This window comes from Dermochelys coriacea, chromosome 3, assembly GCF_009764565.3.
Source record: "Dermochelys coriacea isolate rDerCor1 chromosome 3, rDerCor1.pri.v4, whole genome shotgun sequence".
Taxonomy (NCBI): Eukaryota; Metazoa; Chordata; order Testudines; family Dermochelyidae; genus Dermochelys; species Dermochelys coriacea.
In genome coordinates this window covers 36,397,138-36,412,688 of record NC_050070.1, presented here as the reverse complement: position 1 = coordinate 36,412,688, position 15,551 = coordinate 36,397,138, and positions in this window count along the sequence as shown.

Here is a 15,551-nt window from a genome sequence, read left to right as displayed (position 1 = left end):
CAAGTTTCAGACCCAGACAACAGTGTTGGGAGAATAATGGCTTGATAAACAAGAAGCTTGGTGTCCGGTCGAATGTTGTGATCTTCAAAAACCCTGTGCCGTAAACGAGAAAAAGCTGGCACAGCTCAGGCGATGTTGAATTTCTGCATCAATATCTGCCTTGGATGAAAGATGGTAGAGGAATTGATCAACATTTTCCAGTGCCACTCCATGGATTTAACATCTCGTGGACATCCATAATATATGTGATTTCTTTAATGCCACCAAGGTGTTTATGGGCCAATTTGCCATGGTATGAATCCCTGTTCGCTCTAAGGATGGAACCACACTTCTGAAGGACAACAAAGCCATCAATTCTCACTGGAAAGAACATTCTGAAGATCTTCTTAACCATAATTCTGTGGTTGCAGATGAAATACTTGAGCAAATTCCTCAATGACCATTTAAGGATGAGCTCAGAGACCTTCTCAATTTGTATGAGGTACACAATGCCATCAAGCAGATGAAGAACAACAAGGCAGCAGGTCCAGATGGGATCCCCGCTGAAATCTTTAAAGACGGTGGACCAGAGCTAATTTGGCAGCTTTACCTGCTTATCCTTAAAATCTGGATAAAGGAGGAGATACCCAGTGAAATAAGGGATGCCCTGATTATCCCCTTTCTTGAAGAGGGTGACAAAGTGGATTGTGGAAATTATCGTTGTATCTCCCTCCTAGCCATTGCAGTCAAAGTTCTGATGTGGATCCTTGCAATTTACCTTCTGCCCCGTCAGAAGAAATTTTACCGAAGTCACAGACTGGTTTCTGACCATGTCGGGAGCAAAACCGACCACTGTACATGGCTTTTATTGATCTAACTAAAGCCTTTGATTCAGTGAATCGCCCTGCCCTCTGCACTGTACTTTCTAAGATTGGATGTCCTGATAAATACACCAATGTCCTAAAATTGCTTCATGATAACATGAAAGTGACTGTTCTGAGCAGCACTGGCTCCCAGAGTGAACCTTTAAAAGTACAAACAGGAGTCAAACAGGGCTGTATCATCGCTCCAACCATGTTTGCGGTTTTTATCGCTGTCATTCTTTACCTAATTGCTGGGAAGTTTATAGCTGGCGTTGAAATTATTGACAGAATGGATGGAAAGCAGTTCAAGTTTAGCAGGCTGAAAGCCAAGAGTAAGATCTCCACAATATCTATTGTGGAACTTCAGTATGCTGATGACAATGCAATCTTTGCCCACTCTGAGAAAGATCTTCAAACTATCTTGAATGTGTTTGCCGATGCTTACGCATGTCTTGGTTTCACTCTTAATATCAAGAAGACTAAAATGCTCTATCAACCCTCTCCAAATGAGGTATTACATGCCCCATCTACTTTACAATATAATTACTATTTCAAAACCAAAGGCAACGGCTTAAATCAAAGAGAAAGCAAATTAAAACGCGCAATAAGAACTTTGAGGGAAATCTCCTATAAACAATATCTGAATCCTGTGAGTCCTGTTCTGCCATTTGAAGGTCACCTCTTCTTGAAGTCATATCATATCTAGGCATTTGTAGTGCGAGAGGAAGAGAGAGATCAAGAGAAGGGTGCAGAGATACATATGAACTATGAAATCTAGGGAGACGAAGTGGAAAAAATCCAGGCTATATCATTTTCTATCTTGAGCTGACAAACCTATGTTTCAACACCACAGTAAAGCAGGATAGGTAAAATTGGAGTACCAGACCTTGAAAACTAACTTCAGATTTATACAGGAAGTTCAGAAATGCATTTCTCTTGATTCACTGCATGAAAATTGTTGAGTAAGAATTATACTGTAATGCTAGGCTAGTGTTCTTCCTTTCATTTTTTGGACGCAATTTTTTTTTAATATCAATCCCACCATTGTAACTGAATTGCAAAAGTTGCTAAAGGATAACATTATTTGAAAAATGAAAAATGTATTTATGCTAAAGTCCATTCCACAACCACTTCATGAGGTATACTTTGATAAGCCTTTGTGGTATTACAACATGTTGCTGTGAATAGTTGAAGATAGGTATCTATCCCAACTATCTTCAAAATCCATTCAAAAAGGATGGGTCTCATATATCTAATCATCAACTTCCTATTGTTTTCCAGTTAATCATTTTGGTTTTTAAGCTGAGATTTTAATGTTTGGAGTTCCCACTTGGAATTGGTATTAGGTTCTTCAGCCTCCTTCTCAGTTTGTACTTCTTTCAGGAGACCACCAAAGCCTGCAACTCACTCATTCTCCTTGCAGACATTATTGCCACAAGGAAGGCAGTTTTCTGGCACAAAAGGGAGAAAGAAGTTGCCAGAGGCTCGAATGGAGGACCCATAAGAGCTGCTATGACAGTATTAAGGTCCCACAAAGAAACTGGCTCGTCAGCTGGTGGAGACAAATAACTCCTTTCAAGAACCTCACTACCATGGAGTTTGAAAAAAACCAACTTTCCATGGATGGGTGGATGAAACGCCAAAACCACCACCAGTTGGACTCTCAATGAACTCAGTACAAGACCAAAAGACTGAAGGTGTAACAGGTACTCTAAGATGTCCTGGATGCAACCTAGCTTTGATTAGCCTCCTTGGGATAATGATCAGATCAAGAACCACTTCTACTTAGCTGAATAGGTTCTCTGGAGGGATTCCTGCTATTAAGCAATATTTGCCAGTCCACCTCTGCAAATCGCTCCTCTTTCTCATCTAACCATGTAGCATCCATGCTGCAAGGTGCAGGGAACTTAGTTCTGAATGTAAAACCTGACTGTGATGCTGAGTCAGGAGGTCAGGATTAAGAGGAAGTGTTATGGGAGGTCGAACCAATAATGTGCTAGCATGGTCCAATTTCATCTCAAGAATGACCTGCGTCATGATAGGAATTGGAGGAAAAGCAAACAGAAATGCTGATTTCCAGATCAGGTGAAAAGCATCAGTCAAAGAGCCAGACTGAGACCCCCTAACCCTAACCCCCAGAACAAAATGTGCGGCATTTCTTCTTGTCTCTTGCGGGGAACAGGTTGATCGTTGGGATGCCCCAAACTGAAAAAAATGCGTCTCAGGACCCTGGGCTTCAGAGACCACTCATGGTTCAGGGAGAAATTTCTGAGGTGATCTTCCAGGTGATTCTGGATCCCAGGTAAGTGATGAGCCACCAGTATAATGCTTTCCCTGATGCTGAACTGCTAGAGCCTGATCACATCCTGACAAGGCACATTGTCTATTCACATAGTATGTCATGGTGGTATTGTTGGTGAATATGAGAGCCACTGAGTCCCGGATGTGATCTTGAAAGCTCTGACAGGCATTGTAGATGGTACAAAGCTCTGGGACATTGATAGGAAGAGAACCTTCCTGTTCTGACCTCAGGCCTTGATATTTCAGCAATCCAAGATGTGCTCCCCACCCTATTTAAGAAGGATTGGTGCAGTCTTGGTCACTGGGGACTGAGCAAAAGGAACACTTGGCATACAGGGTCCTGAATCATCCACCATTCTAAGGTGTCTAGGATTGGCAGGGGAGTTGGACCAGCCTGTTCAAAGGATGACAAATTAGATGATAGATCAACTTCACCCAGAACTGAAGAGGACACAGCTGCAGCCTGGCATATTGGACTACCTGTGTAGGAATAGGATTCCTGTCCTCAATGCTGTAGAGAGACCTCCTCTATAGCCCCCAGCAACAGAAACTTCTTGAGGAGCAATGTTTCATGAGAGGGGTCCCTGAAGAGGAACATGGTAGGGGTGGGAGGAGGGATGGAGAGGAACTGTATGGCATAACCTGATCTGAGGGTGCTTAGGACCCAATTGTCCATGGTAATCAAATCCCAAAAACCATAAAAATAAGTCAGCCTGTCCCCAAAGAGGGGCTGGAGAAGGAGAGGTCACCACTGGATTGTTGCCTTGACACACAAGTCAAAATGGACGCTTCTGGATGCCAGGGGGGTGGGGAGATGGCTGGTTAAAACCAGAACCAGGGAACCTCCTCTTCACAGATCTATGGTCCTTCCTGGAGCCCCACTGCCTTACAGGAAAGGGGGACTGTCCAAAGAAACACTGAGAGTGGTTTTGCTGCTGACTGCTACAGTGGCGCCTCTTCACAGCTGGACTATATAAACTCAAAGAACACAAAATAGCACAGGAGTGTTTAAAAGAGTGCAAGGTTTTGTCATTTTTTCCTGAAAACAAAACTCTGCCATCAAACAGTAAGTCCTCAATGGTCTGCTGCACCTCAGGCACAATGCTTGAATTCTGCAGCCATGAGAGCCGCCTCATGGTCATAGCTGATGCCATAATTCTGACCGAAGCATATGCCATATCCAGAGCTGACTGCAACCAAGTTTTGGCCATCATAGAGCCTTTTACAATGAATGCCTTAAACTCTTCCTTGAAGGCTTCTGGCAGCTTGTCCACAAACTTAGACATGGCCTCCCAATTAACAAAGTCATATTTAGAGAGCAATGCCTGTTGGTTTGTGATGCACATCTGCAGGGAAAAGGAGGTATACATTTTTAGCCCCATCAAGTCCATCATCTTGGACTCATTGTCCTGAGCTATGGACTTCTACCTTCCCTAATGTTCCCTGTCATTTGCTGCAGTTACCACCAGCAAGTTAAGGGCTGGTTGGAGAAACCCTCAAAACCTTGCATGGGAACAAAGTACTACTTCTAATGCTTCACCATGGGAGGCAACGAAGTTGGGGTATTCCAGAGGGCCTATGTAGGCTCCAAGAGATCCTCATTTATCGGGAAAGCTACTCTTCCTGGAGCTAGTAATTGGAGAATATCCAGCAGCTTATGTGTATTCTCCTGCAGCAATTCCACCTGGATGCCTAAGGTGGTGGCCATATGCCTCAGGAGGTCCTGATGTGCCTTAAAGACCTCGAGCATTGAGGGAGAGGAAGATTCCTGTAAGGCAGAGTCATCCGGAGAGTATGGAGAGGTGGTTTGCCATGCCAACACCAGGTCCTGTTCTTGCACCACAGGATCCAGTCAGAATAACCCCAGAGTTCCAACAGAATGGGCTTAGCGGTCACATGCAGTTGAGGTGGTTTGGAAGAAGGAGCCACCATCATGATCAGTGATCTTGCCCTGGAACAAGTCAAAGAGTGGGACCTTATGGACGAGGAGCATCCCAAAGATTCCAAGAAGGCCACTGGGCATACGAGTAAGGCATTTATGACCAGTAAGCACCAGTTCAAGGGCCTCTGTCCTAACTACAGGACAGATGCTGATCTTGGTACTGATGGTGATCCAAGGGCAATTTCTGGTTCTCCCAGGTGACTATGAAGGGGATGATGAAACCAAATTGAATCTTGATGAATCTCAGAGGTTGTCTGGTGACAACGGGGGAGCCAGCCCCAGTCAGGAAAACAAACAGTCAGACTCATCTGAATCCCAATATGTGGGCAGCATCCAAAGAGCAATGTGGGATTGGCACTGGCAATACTGAATGAGAGACACTCCCATGCAGTACCAAGTGGGGTATCGGCACTGAGGCAAAGGGCAGCACTGAACTCAACAAAGGGCTCTGCCTCCAAGACAACAGCAGCACTGAAGGATTCACCAGCATCGAGGGGGCCTTCAATGCCAGACCCTGCATCAGCCTCAACTCCACAAAGTGAGTCTTGGGTGGTGTGAGCTGTGGTGCTGACAAACACGGCAGCTCTGTGACATGGTCAGAAGGTGCCAAGGGTTCATGGAGGATTTAGGCAGTAGAAGCCATGGCATCAGAGAACACCAATGGAGAGTCCAGGACTTCAAGGCAAAGCAAGTCTGATGCACCAGTTATGCTGTTAAGATGGAGACTGTTGGAGCTGGCACCATTGTCATCGATACTGGACTCAGCACACACTTCATGGACAGAACTTGAATCAATGGTACAGGCTCTCACTGATGTTGGAGTGGTACTGAGGAGCTGTTGTACAGACCTGCACATCCCATGTGAGAGGAGTCTCCCCAGTTCATTTTATGGGCCCTCTTCCTCACCACACTAGGGGTAGGTGAACAACCTCTCTTCCTCTTTGGTGAAACACCAGAGCCTGAGAGCAGAGGGGCATCACTTGCTGGATCCAAGGCAACCACTGATCAAACAAGGTCCTTGCTACCAGAGCAGCTCCAGCAAGAGCTATTGTAGGTGAAAATCTCTTGCCACCTGAGTCCTCTTTGTGAACAACTTGCAGATGGAGCATTGTTCTTTAATGTGTCCTTCACCAAGACACAATAAGCTCCTCAGATGGGGATCACTGTCTTGGCCTGTCTCCCCACATAATGGACAACGCTTGAACTCTGGTGAGGGCATCACACAGGGCAACCAACTATTCTAGCTAATATTATACTAACACTAAACTTAACCTAAGGTACTACTAACTACTATTAAATACAAGAAAAAATTCTCAGAAATCTGACACCGAAAGTGTGAGGTGAAAACACCACACAGAGCTCTGACTGTAGCCACAGGGGGTGAGAAGGAACTGAGGGAGGCCCTGATATGGCCAAGGGAGGGGCTAGTGCCTCAGGGCATGAGTGCCACCCCTACAAATACTGCTAGGTAAAGTTTTCTGGCTCCAGTGCACTGGGTGCGCATACCCTGAAGTAGAATACACAACTGCATCTACTCGAAAATTATTAGTTGTGCAGCTGGTCAAAAACGATCATCAGAATGTAGTCTTATATTCTGAATGGCTTTTACCAGCTCTAGAACAGGTTAAAAAAGGAAGAGGGTGTCACAAAAATTGTTATTGAAAACTTACAGCTAATTTTTGTGGAAAAACTCTGCTTAAAAATTTCACCAAAACTGCTCATTTTGAAAATTTTCAGCCAGCTGTAGTGAAATGGTAAGACAAGTTCTCAACAAGCATAACCAGTAGGGGAGTGAGAATTGGTTGCTTTTTTTTTACTGTACCTTCTGAAAAATAAAAGAATATATTCAAAAATAGCCAGAGAGAATGATTGTCAAATAGATTAACGATAACTAGACAAACTGAGACATTATCGTTATTCATATAGCACCGTAGCTGTGCATGGCATATTGTGCTGCACACAAAGACCGAACACAAGGCCTACCTCAAGATATTATGGTCTGAAACTCGCAAACAAGACCTTGAACAATAAAGTGAGCAGGCACAGACTGGTACATCATTGGTAGGCTATGGGGAATAGTAGATTTGTATATGTTTTTGAAGGACGGGAGGGATTGTTGTGGAAAACGAGTCACACCATTTCTTTTCATAACACCTTCTTTTAACATTTGTACAAAGTTTCACTGCTTAATTTCCTCCAGTAACTACAGAGTTAACCTCTGACTTTCTTTCTTTCGGGTTTCAGAGTAGCAGCCGCGTTAGTCTGTATTCCCAAAAAGAAAAGGAGTACTTGTGGCACCTTAGAGACTAACAAATTTATTTGAGCATAAGCTTTCGTGAGCTACAACTCACTTCATCGGATGCATTCGGTGGAAAATACAGTGGGGAGATTTATATACACACACAGAGAACATGAAACAATGGGTTTTATCATGCACACTGTAAGGAGAGTGATCACTTAAGATGAGCCATCACCAGTGGGGGGCGAGGGAAGGAGGAAAACCTTTCATAGTGACAAGCAAGGTGGGCCATTTCCAGCAGTTAACAAGAACGTCTCTGAGATGCACAATCTTGTCAAGGTCAAAACTTTCCCTCTAGGGGAGATCGTAATTTTGAATCATCCCTGGGTATACCAATTCCATTTTTCCAGAAACTTGCAAGTGAAAGGACTAGGCCTTTTGGTGAGACAGTGATTCCTCTGGACCCACCGGCCCCCATTTCCCCAGTTCCTGGCATCCCAGTATAACAGTTTCTGGTGAGGCAGGGATCCCCTTGGATCCTCTGGCCCCCAAGTATCCAACCTTCCTGGGGGATGTTCGGCCCCCCAATCCCCGATTCACTTTCACTTGGGTCACTCACACAGGAAAGACTTACAGGAAATGTGGAATGAAGAAAGAAATTAAGGGAAACATACTTGTACAAAGAAAATTTACAGAGGATGTCCACGATCCTCTCACAACCCCCTTTGGCGAAGAGCGTCGGCTAGTGCCGCATGCTCTATCACATCAGGTGAGATGTAAAACCAGCCTATGACCTTCCCCACAGCCCCCTTTAACAAAGAGTGTTGGCTAGAGCTGCATACTTTATCGCATTAGGCGAGATGTAGGATCAGTCAATGGCCAAAGAATTCGGGTCATCCAAGGATGGAAAATAGGGACCTGCACACTTTCCCTGCCTTAGACGGGGTCCTTTTCACCGGTCAAGCCATGCAGAAATGGCCATCTTGGCCAGGGTTTTTACCACCCTTCTCCATTGGGGCCAAAGAGCTTGCTTTAGAGACACCTCTGGTCACTAGCAAAGCTTCACAGAGGGCTCTGGGCATCTTTCTGTGACCCTTACTTTCACACTGGCACACACACTCAGAGACTAAGTCCTAGACAGCCACCTTTGTGACTTTTCTGGCCTACCTGAAGGCGTCAGAGCTGTTTGATAATAAAGTTCAGATCCAGCAAGCAACTCACCCAATTCCAGAACCTACAGTCAATTCTCCACCGAAAACCCAATATAGAGATTTAAAAGGTCTCTTACCTTTTACATGGTGCCTTGGGTTCGGAGGAAAACAGCCTGCGGTCCTCTAGTCACGGATGGTATACGGTGGATCCCAGATGAGCCCCCAAATTGTTGTGGAAAATGAGTCACACCATCTGTTTAATTCAAATAGCCTGAGGTCTTTTATTGAATACAAGCATGCAGGGAGAGGGAGATAGACATGGTCACACACAGGTGCCACCCTGGTCTCTCTCTGCTCTGCCCCTATAATATCAGACTTATATAGGTCCAAATTCAAGCCAAATTATACATTTCCTTACCACTCAAGCATTATTAATACAGCCTTATAAGGAATTAATGGAAGGACAGTTTCATAATTAGCACAGTGCTGATGCACCATGTTATTATCAAGATCTTATCAAGATCTGTGGTTTGCTGTGGCAGCGTTTTGTCTAGGGATTTTTGCAGGGTGGAGGATGCATATAATGGACAGCTAGGGACTTTTCTGACGCCCTTTGGTTCTTTTCTAGTTAGAGATTGGCCTAGTCTATTATCTGGGTCAAGTGCCACAGCCTAGCATACGTAAATGCTTTAGCTTAAGCCAAGACTTACAGGATACAGGCCTGTAGGCCTATTGCGTTACAACTTTTGCATATGTTGCATATAGTGCATAGATTTTGTCGCAGAATGGGATGAGGTCAGTTTCAACAGCAAAGTTAATAGCAATTTCCCCCACAATATGATGCTTGGAAAAATGTTGAGTGATGGGTTGTTCCAAATTGGCAGGAGGTCTGAATGTTGGTGCAAAGTCAGGAAGGGAAGAAGTAGTGAATTGTTTAAGAATATTAGCAATCTTGGATTCCCCATGCAACGCTCACACACTTAAGAAAACTGTAGAAACATAGGATCAGACTCATGGTCCACCTACTCCATAGACTCATAGAGTCCACAGATTCATAGATCAGACTCATGGTCCACCTACTCCAGTATCCTGTCTCCACCAGTGGCCAGCACTAGATCCTTCAAGGAAGGTACAAGAAACCCTGCAGTAGGTAGGATGTTGGATAATCTGTCTCCTAGGGGAGTCAACTCCTAAACCCCAATAATTAGAGATTGGCTAAAGCCCAGAAGCATGAGGTGTTATATTACTTCTCAAACTTTTTTCACTGTTCTTTAAGTATTTACTATTACTACTGTTGATATTCTTGTTATCCATATAAAAGCCCAATACCTCTTTGAATCTTATTAAGTTTTTGGCTAGCCTGTGGCAATGAGTTCCACAATCTAATTAGAGATTTCAGAGTAGCAGCCCTGTTAGTCTGTATTCGCAAAAAAAAAAAGGAGTACTTGTGGCACCTTAGAGACTAACAAATTTATTTGAGCATAAGCTTTCGTAAGCTACAGCTCACTTCATCGGATGCATTCAGTGGAAAATACAGTGGGGAGATTTGTATACACACACAGAGAATATGAAACAATGGGTGTTATCATACACACTGTAAGGAAAGTGATCACTTAAGATGAGCTTTTACCAGCAGGAGGGGGGGAAGGGGGAAGTAAACCTTTTGTAGTGATAATCAAGGTGGGCCATTTCCAGCAGTTGACAAGAATGTCTGAGGAACAGTGGGGCAGGGGGAATAACATGGGGAAATAGTTTTACTTTGTGTAATGACCCATCCACTCCCAGTCTCCATTCAAGCCTAAGTTAATTATATCCAGTTTGCAAAGTAATTCCAATTCAACAGTCTCTCATTGGAGTGTATTTTTTGTTGAAGAATAGCCACTCTTAGGTCTGTAATCAAGTGACCAGAGAGATTGAAGTGTTCTCCGACTGGTTTTTGAATGTTATAATTCTTGACGTCTGATTTGTGTCCATTTATTCTTTTATGTAGAGACTGTCCAATTTGACCAATGTACATGGCAGAGGGGCATTGCTGGCACATGATGGCATATATCACATTGGTAGATGCGCAGGTGAACGAGCCTCTGATAGTGTGGCTGATGTGATTAGGCCCTACAATGGTGTCCCCTGAATAGATATGTGGACACAGATGGCAACGGGCTTTGTTGCAAGGATAGATTCCTGGGTTAGTGGTTCTGTTGTGTGGTGTGTGGTTGCTGGTGTGTATTTGCCTCAGGTTGGGGGGCTGTCTGTAAGCAAGGGCTGGCCTGTCTCCCAAGATCTGTGAGAGTGATAGGTCATCCTTCAGGATAGGTTGTAGATCCTTGATGATGCGTTGGAGAGTTTTAGTTGGGGGCTGAAGGTGATGGCTAGTGCATTCTGTTATTTTCTTATATTATATTGGGCCTGTCCTATAGTAGGTGTCTACCAATGTGATATATATATAAGAGTGGCTATTCTTCAACAAAAAAAACTTCAAAAACAGACACCAACCAGAGACTGCTGAATTGGAATTAATTTGCAAACTAGATACAATTAACTTAGGCTTGAATAGAGACTGGAAGTGGATGGGTCATTACACAAAGTAAAACTATTTCCCCATGTTATTTCCCTTCCCCCCCCCCCCGCCTCTCCTCCCCCCCCACTGTTCCTCAGACATTCTTGTCAACTGCTGGAAATGGCCCACCTTGATTATCACTACAAAAGGTTTTCTTCCCCCCCCCCCCCCCCCCCCGCTAGTAATAGCTCATCTTAAATGATCACTCTCCTTACAGTGTGTATGATAACACCCATTGTTTCATGTTCTCTGTGTATATAAATCTCCCCACTGCATTTTCCACTGAATGCATCCGATGAAGTGAGCTATAGCTCACGAAAGCTTATGCTCAAATAAATTTGTTAGTCTCTAAGGTGACACAAATACTCCTTTTCTTTTTACAATCTAATTATGCATTGTGTGAAAAAAATATTTCCTGTTATACATTTTTAATTTGCTGCCTTCCTAGTTAATTGAATGTCCTATTCCTCTTGTGTTATGAGACAGGAAGAACAGATATTCTCAATCCAACTTCTCAGTACCATTCATTATTTTGTATACTCTGATCCCTTCTACTCATCTCCTCCCTGAAGTAATTAATCCCAATCTTTTCAATCTCTCTTCACATGAGAACTTTTCCATACCCCTAATCCTTTTCATCACTCATCTCTGAACTGCCTCTAAATACTCAACTTAACCACAGACCTTTGACAATCACACATTTGGCTTTTCAAAATTTTCCACAGATGGTTCACCTCATCTCATTTCCAGACAAAAGGAATGGATAATATTTCTAATTTGCTGATATTTTAAACCAACAATCGTAGTCTTTTTAGCCTTCTAGTCGATTAATTGCAAACTCAAAGAAAGAAATACATATGAAACTTACAGTCTGCAGTCAAATGTGTGATAAATGATTTAAAAATAATTATGTTGATGAATGACAGAAGATTCCTTTCTCCGGAGAATAATTAACTTCACGCACCTGAAAAAGTGAAAAAGCAGACATGTTATAAATATTGGGCCAGATCCTCAACTGGTGATTTACACAAGCTAAGGATCTAGCCCTTGTTTTAAGTAGTGATTGTAACATGGGAAAAGGTTAACATACATGTGCTCATTACGTTATGTAAAAATATACAGGAAAATGACAGCATCTAGGCTACTTGTTACGATGACTTAGTGCCATTTTATACCATATCAGCCAGCATGATAAGCAGAGACATAAATTTCACCCCATTGTGCAAATCAAGTTACATTAGCAAAATATCTGATGCTATGATACAGACCTGTAAGCAAACATTCTTATAACTATTTTTGAGTTAAATTGGTTCCAAAAATATGGTGTCCAAAATATATTATATTATGCAGTTTTAGAAAATGCTCACTATTATTTATATGCACCATAAAAATGCACAGGCTATTACAGACAATTAAAAGACAACCTGTCTGCCCTGAGAAGCTTACACTCAGAGGCTCTGACTTGTACACCTGCTTAAGTTTATGCACTATGAGTAGTAGTAAGTCAATGGGACTCCTTGCTGTGTGTAAAGTTAAGCACCCGCGTAAGTCTTTGCAGAATTAGGGCCTACAGCTTCTATGCTGAAAAATGGATATACAGATTCAATGGGGCTTCACAAGGTGCAGCTGTCCTACCACATCGCTAAGACTGCTATGTTTGTTGGGTAGATGCACCCCTGATGGAACCATTGTTCCCTTTGTTCTGTTGTAATGTAGTGCTTCGCTAGTCTCCATTCTATTCTCTATACTTTCCTCTGCCAATAGCACTTTTTAGTGCTAATCTATGTGATCAGATCAGTCCTAGATTTCAAACCAGATGAATAGTAACCACATTACTGGTGAGATGTCAATCTTAGCTGTTGGAATTTTCCCTTGATTTTGAAATATGTTATTTACCAAGGCAGTCAATCTCAGTTGTCACTCACAAACTGAGACTGGCAGTGGCAACAGAATTTTAGTTTTTATTAAAAGGAAGACAAAGCTACACTTATCAGAGCAAGTAAAAGTCAGACACACTACAAACATGAGAAAAGCAAGAAATCATGGCATAATACTCTGTAACAGAGCAAGGAGAATGCAGAAGGATGCTATTTAATTTATAACTATCACAGTGGCAACATTTCATTTTGATTCACTTAAGATTGTGATCAGACCCTGGAAATTAGTGCAACCACATTTTTCTATTAGATAACCAGAGTGGAAACCTTAACTGCTTGTTGACAAGAGATCAAGGTCCTGCCTCCCCCACCGGGATCTGGTGTCAATCTTGGGTAATTTTAAAGTTTGCTAGTTTTGGTGTACAGAGAATGGGTTTTGTTTAATTTTCTTTGATTTTCAAAAGAGGAATAACTTCCACTGACAACATTTCATTCTGTTTTTAAACCATAATGCAGTTTCATTGAAACCATTTTGCCATCATAACCTTACATTGAAAAGGCTTCATAATGGCATCATCAAAAGGTCCTTACAGACTTGCTATGAAATAGTTTCCACATAATAACTTCACATCTCTGACTGTATTGTAATGGTATGATCATGGGGTCATAGACTACTACTGAATTCCTTTTGCCATTGTAATCGTACAGTACATCATTATAGACTCAGTCATTGTGGCATTGTTATGGGGTCTCCATTGGCTGGCAGTGAAACTATTTTCTCGTCCTACATTATTTTTAAATAACAATATCGACCTAATGATATAGTCAAGAGGTTAGGAGAGAACAAGCCATACCTTTACTTATTTCAGTTCAGCACTAGATTCACGGGGCTGAGGCTTTACAGTATGGCCTCCTGAACTACGTTCCCCCCTTTTATAATGAAAATAAACCATAGCTCTATAAGCCACAGAAATAGAGAATTTAAAAAAAAAATGAAAAGTGAGCCCCTTTACCTCTTCTAGGACATGATTCACCAAAACATTTAAACATATGCTTAAGTTCATTCCTGTTCATCAAAGCACTTAAGCACATGCTTAACTTTAAAGTAATACTTATATCACATTGACTTCAGTCAGATTTAAGCCTGGTTGTCAAATTCTTTGCTGACTTCAGATGGATTTCAGCACATGCTTTGCTGCATTGGACCCTAATATCTCCCAGTTCTAGTTTGCTCGCAGCCAAATCCTGAAGAGTGCTGTATGCTTCAAATTCCACCAATATCAATGGGAGTTGACTCCCTCAGCAACTCACAGGATAAGACCTTCGGTCTGTACTCCATAAGGGCCCCTGTAGTCATCTCATCAGAGCCACAGCCCTCCACTTTGTATTCAGCTTTGTTATGGCTGCACATATATAATTTCTTTGAAACTGACCTAATGAAATTTTCTATTCCCTCCTATTCACCCACACAGGTGATATTTTGCCCAGACCTCTGAAACTCTTGCCATTTTATTCTCACATCCTAATGGCTCATGTTAATAGAGCCTCCATAGACTTGTACCTTATGCCACTGAAATCTCAAACTGTAATGGTCCTGTAATCGCATCATCACAGGATCTCCATAAATTGGTTATCCTTATTCTGCCACTGCTATTGCACTAAACAACCGTCCCCTTTGCTATTGGTGCCATGGTGAGAGAGTGGGTTAATGAGTTCCTTGTAAGATGAGAAAATTTCATTTTAATTCCCAAATAGAAAGGTCTTGACATTAAGTCAAAACACCAACAGAGTCATTAATGCTGTCTGTGCACTTAGAAGAAAAGAAAATTCCTTAAAGTGAGCACTAAGAAGAAATGCTGGAACAGTCTCGCTGGCTTGACATCTCCTCAGCTTCACTCAGTGACACAGAGCCAAGCAGCAGGTACACAGACAGCCCTTCTTTTCATTGCCTTTCCTCACTTTATGCAGAAGGATTAAAAAAAGGAAGCGACAATAGGAGTGAATGAAGGTATGTATACTCTAGCCACCCCTTTGACTATTCCACATATTGTCATTGTTCCAGTACTGGGTACAGTTATACAGACCAGTATAAAAATAAATTGAGAAAAATATGGATGGCCACTATAATTGGGGTCTACTAGCATGGATTCCTCCAAAGAAAGTAGTGTTCAGTATGCTTAGGGATAATGAGCTTTAGAAGAAAATTAATGGTTAAAGTGGAGGCAATTATTTCTCTCTTTCCTCCCCGCTGCCCCAGACACACACTTTTCACTCAGTGGCATTCAGATCCTGACATTAGAATTCTAAACACCATGGCAGTCATAACATACCATCTCCAAATTTCTACACACCCCTATAATGCATTTCTAAATTCCTCTCAATTTTTCATTCTTTTTAAAACTGACAATACTTTACTTCATTTACCAAAGACAATAAGTCACATGTACCTCTCTTACAAAGGAAAAAAGAAGCAGCAAACCTAATATTTCCTTTATGGTTTAATATAATCTACTGGGCAATTTTAAAAGATTATTTTAGAGAAATTATATGTAAATGCATAAAATAAATAAAGTCTCCTTGCATGAGCTCCAGACAAATAACCTGAAAATAATCCCAAGAAGATTTTATTTACAGAACTGAGA